The following is a 3143-nucleotide window of genomic DNA, read 5'->3' on the forward strand; positions in this document are numbered from 1 at the left end:
CGGGGCTCGATGCGGGGCTCGATGCGGGGCTCGATGCGGGGCTCGATCCCAGGACCCTGGGATCATGACCTGAGCCGAAGGCAGACGCTTAACGACTGAGCCACCCAGGTGCCCCTCAAAAAAAGACTCTTGCCCTCTACCTCTTCCTCCCCAGAGCAGAGATCCTCTTACTCTCTCCTTCACCCCTATATAGGGAGAGGGACTACCATCAGGGGGGCCAGGCCATGTGAGAAAGAAGGAAATAGATCCTGGGTGAGGAGCAAGAAGCTAGAGGTGACTGCCCCACCATCATTTCCTTCAGTGGGAGCCTGAGCACACCACATCATTTACTACTTATCGTAAAGTCATTAAAATACTTGCTGTCTGCTCCTCCTGCAACCGGTGAAAACAGGGGCTCTCCCTGGCTATCCTTGTGCAGCAGGTGTGATCCTAGTCTGCAAACTCAGATGTGCAAGAATGCCTGCATTTTAAAATGTGCTTCCAAGGACCTTAATCCTACTCCGAGCCCCTGCACTGGAGTGCTAGTGAGGAATTCATCTGGCAGTCTTGAGATCCCCCCTACCAAGGGCTGTGCAAAAGGTCAGAAAAACACCAAGGCACAGAGGAGTCTTCCTCCCTGCCCCCCCCCGCCCCCCCCACACCATCCCATCTCTGGACATTAGTCTTACCAGTGAATGCTAAGGCCCCTGTAGTACAAGTCGGTTGGCTCTTCAGGTGCTGGACTCTAAAACGCTTAGCTCTGGGCCATCTTTGAGACATGGAAATTCAGCTGTGAGAGCCTCTGGGTTTGAACCTGGCTTCCCCAGACACCCCCAGAGCCATGGACTCAGGTGCTGCCACTTGCTACATCAGAGCCCATTGCTGGACCTGCACACCAATCCCCGCCCAGTCATAAAGACCTCTCTTCAAAATCCTTCCTCCCAGCCCCTCCGGGACATAACCTCTTTCCAGGTTTGCTTTGGACTTTTACAAAGGCAGAAGGGCCTTTGACATCGGGATGCCTCTGTTCTCAGCCCTGCCAAAACTCTTGTTTGCTCCAGAGAGAGAAAGGAAACACATAGGCAAAACAAACAAAACTTCATATTTTGCTAAATTATCCTGCCACATCGCCTGCCTCATATGTGCCTCACACCCTGCCCTGAGCAGGCGTGCAGTATAGTCTTTATTCCATCAGGAAATGAGCGACCACTCTCCTTGTCTGCCTTCATCTTTGACAATGTTATCCTGTTCTTTCTTTTTTCTGTAAGATGCATAATTTTTAAAAAATCAAATAATACATACTCATGGTTTTTAAAAATATCAAAAAGTACCAAATGACTTATTCTGAAAACCATTTCCTGCAAATTTTAACTCTTAAGCAACTTCTTCTAGGAGTTGGTGCCCTACATCTAAATATTTTGTTCATTCTTCTGTTTCTTGGTTTATCTGTTTTAAACATTGCCAATTGGCTTCCTATTATAAAAAGTGGAGATTTGGAGCACCTGGGCAGCTCAGTTAAGCAGCTGCCTTCAGCTCAGGTCATGATCTCAGGGTCCCGGGATCGGGTCCCGTGTCGGGTTCCCTGCTCAGCAGAGAGCCTGCTTGTCCCTCTCCCTCTGCTCCTCCCCACACCCACACCCTGCTTGTGGTCTCTCTCTCTCTCTCTCAAATAAATAAATACAATATTTTTAAATAAATAAATAAATAATAAAAAGTGGAGATTTAACTCTCTTACCAACCTTCCTCTTCTGTCACCCTATCCTCTAAATATAGTCATACCACTATATTTAGATCATGATCAGTGTTTACATTGTAATGACCATGTAATTGTTCGCTGCATAGCAAAGTAGTGCACTTTGCTTACTTTTCCTTTATCACTCAGCCTTTAGGGTTTTTTTTCTAAGTTCTAACTTCTCTTCCATTTTTAAAATACCTCTATCTTGCTGGGCGCCTGGGTGGTTCAGTCGGTGAAGATTCCGACTCTTGGTTTGGCTCAGATCATGATCTCAGGGTCCTGAGTTCGAGCACCATCTCAGGATCCTGAGATCGGGCTCTGTGCTCAGTGTGGAATCTGCTTGTTCCTCTCCCTCCCCCTTTTGCTCACGCACTCTCTCTAATGAATAAATAAATAATATCTTTAAAAAATACTTCTATCTTGCCATTATCACAGCTTCAGTATTCTTCAAATGTTTCATCATTTGAGGTCAATGAAAGACCTAATGTTTAAAATATATGGAATAGAAGAAACCGTAAATGAGTATGTTTATCACCTTGACATAGAAAAGAACTTCTTAAGATGTAAAACCATAAAAGAAAAGATCGACACAATTAAATTCAAAGACTAGGGGCGCCTGGGTGGCTCAGTCGTTAAGCGTCTGCCTTCGACTCAGGTCATGATCCCAGGGTCCTGGGATCGAGCCCCACATCGAGCCCCACATCGAGCCCCGCATCGAGCCCCGCATCGGGCCCCCTGCTCAGTGGGAAGCCTGCTCCTCCCTCTCCCACTCCCCCTGCTTGTGTTCCCTCTCTCGCTGTCTCTCTCTCTGTCAAAAAATAAATAAAATCTTAATAAATTCAAAGACTAGTAGGAGTTCAGGGTAAAGACGGCAAATTAAACACATGCATTTATTTTTACTTCTTCCTGAGCCCCAACTAAAACTATAGTAAATGTTTTTGGTGTGTGTATGTGTATAAAGGCCCAAATGAGAGAGGACATAAAGGTAACTTTCCAAAGATGCTGCTTAGACAGGAAATATTTCCATAAAAACAGGTATAAAGCATACGATAAAATTATAAATTTGAAGAACTTCCAATGCCTCACTCATGCATATGTAAAAATAAATATTTTATGAATACTAGTATACCAATGTTTAACAAGAAGACAATTAATGACTTCTACTAGAAATGTAAAAGAAAAGAAGAAAACAAATTCTAAAGATCAATCATCCTCAAAATTTACAAAATCATCACCCCCCATCATGAAAACTCACTGTAATCCCTGGAATCCAATTTTCCTTTACACTGAAGCACTAAAACATTTCATTGCTTTAAAACTGGGTCAGTATTATCTGCTAAGAATAAGTCATCCTCAGGGCCATCCAGAAAATTACTAATACCATGTTTTTAAATAATTTTGTCATTTTCTCTTCCATGAAATAACACAC

Source organism: Phoca vitulina, unplaced genomic scaffold (assembly GCF_004348235.1).
Source record: "Phoca vitulina isolate PV1807 unplaced genomic scaffold, GSC_HSeal_1.0 scaffold94, whole genome shotgun sequence".
In the NCBI taxonomy this organism is placed as follows: Eukaryota; Metazoa; Chordata; class Mammalia; order Carnivora; family Phocidae; genus Phoca; species Phoca vitulina.